Source organism: Pinus tabuliformis, chromosome Q (genome assembly GCF_031772625.1).
Source record: "Pinus tabuliformis cultivar Carrire ecotype Pingquan chromosome Q, CPIR1, whole genome shotgun sequence".
Classification (NCBI taxonomy): Eukaryota; Viridiplantae; Streptophyta; class Pinopsida; order Pinales; family Pinaceae; genus Pinus; species Pinus tabuliformis.
This window is the reverse complement of record NC_142296.1, coordinates 889,247,609-889,249,861: the sequence shown is the minus strand read 5'-3', so window position 1 is coordinate 889,249,861 and position 2,253 is coordinate 889,247,609.

The following is a 2,253-nucleotide window of genomic DNA, read 5'->3' as shown; positions in this document are numbered from 1 at the left end:
TTGCCCTAGCTGGTTTATTTCCATTCATATTTCAGTATTTTACAGTAATGAAATGAAGTATTATTTCCGCTGCATATCTATCTTTATGGTTATCTCTGTATTTTGTTGCATTCATGTTTATATCCAGATCAATGGGTTGTCATAAAAAGTTTCTTTGTGGTTTTGTTTATTGGGCATTCTCCTATTTTTCTTCTGGCAATGCAAGTTTTCAGATCTTGGGGGTCTCTCCTCCCAAGATCCATTTCAATCTTTTAGATCTTGGGGGTCTCTCCTCCCAAGATCCATTTCAATCGTTTAGATCTTGGGGGCCTCCTCCCAAGATCTGGATCAGTGATATCAGAGCAGGTTATGATTCCATGGGCGACGACTTTGCAGATCCGATCTAAAACATTTGGTACAAAATTTACAAAAAAAATACCAAATCTAGATTCCTCTCGAAAAATCACCCAATTTAAAAAAAAATGGGTCGAATCGGAGTTCGGATGTGGGAGATATCACTGATTTAAAATCAACTATTTTATCAGAATTTTTGTGACGGCGGAACTGTTGCAGCACAAATCTGAGATCTCAGAGTGTCCAGATAAGGATTTCGAACTCATGGGAAGATGCAAAATGATCCTTCTGCTTCCAAAAATAGGTTATAATAAATATTCTAAGTTATATTGGCCGAGTTATGTCCATTTTAATTCTGGAGCAGCATTCGGCTTGGGTTATTTGGAGACGTGCCCTCCCACCCCAGGCTATGTAGGCACCTGCTACTTCATCAGCAACCAACATCATGGTTATGGGTCAACTGCATAAAATCATTGTCATCAAAGTCCATTTGCTAGGCCGCACACTGTCAGAATCACAGTTGGTCACAAGCATTACAGGGTATCTCTATCCTCGGATCTTCGTTTATCAGGTTTTTGGGTTAACCACATAAAACCCTTATCTTTAGTGGCTCTTCATATTCAACAAAGGCTTCGTAGGAGGGAACTTTACACAATGGGGACCATTGCTTCTTAAGGAGGGAGGAATGATCCGAATGGAAAATGGCATCAACCCATGGTACTCATCCACCCATATTATTCATCGACCCATGGAATTTACCCATGGTATTGTAAATGGCATCTGCCCGTGGTATTGTAAAATCCACCCATGGTATTCATTCACCCATGGAATTGACCCGTGGTATTGTAACTGAAAAATACTATAAGTAAAAGGTCACATTTTGTAAATGGACAGATTGTCCGCCACAATGTAGCCTTTACAGTTTAGAGGCATGTAGCCACCAGATCTCTTCTCAAAGATAAGCTACCATCGCCCTAGTTGGTTTATTTTTCATTCATAGTTCAGTATTTTACAGTAATGAAATGAAGTATTATTTCCACTGCATATCTATCTTTATGGTTATCTCTGTATTTTGTTGCATTCATGTTTAAATCCAGATCAATGGGTTGTCATAAAAAGTTTCTTTGTGGTTTTGTTTATTGGGAATTCTCCTATTTTTCTTCTGGCAATGCAAGTTTTCAGATCTTGGGGGTCTCTCCTCCCAAGATCCATTTCAATCTTTTAGATCTTGGGGGTCTCTCCTCCCAAGATACATTTCAATCATTTAGATCTTGGGGGCCTCCTCCCAAGATCCGGATCAAGTGTAACATTAATTGTAGACTAGTATTGAGTGTACAAGTGATATATGCAATCAGATGATCAACCTTGGGAATTGCACAATCATTTTGGAGGAAATTCCTAAATAATAGGGGCCTAATTTCCTCAAAAATTGTGCAAGGAAATAGGGGCTCAAGCAAAAGAAAAAAATGACTAAGTCTAGGTTAGAGCTTCTCAATGAACAGAGAGAGAGAGGTTATTCACTTGCAAGTTGTGCTCAGTTGAGTAAAGAAATTGTAATACATATCTATTCATCAAATTAGTGTCAGCAGGAAAAGGGGTTTTTAGCATATTTCTTTCCCCCGGAAAAATAATATGCACATGTGTTCTCATTGCATGTTTGTGTTTGATGTTCTAAATTGTGAATCAAATACTGCAGAGAAGTACAATAGGTATTTTTTTGTGATTTTGATTAAAATTTAGAAAAACAAACACAAACATGCAATGAGAAATATTGTGATTTTGATTAAAATTTCATGAGCAGTTGTAAATCTACACCATAATTTCTACATGGTATCAAAGATGGATTCACATTAGAATAGGAATTTCAAAGCTGTTTCTCAGGAGCTTTGGATTTTTAGTTCATTATAGCAGGATCTCTTC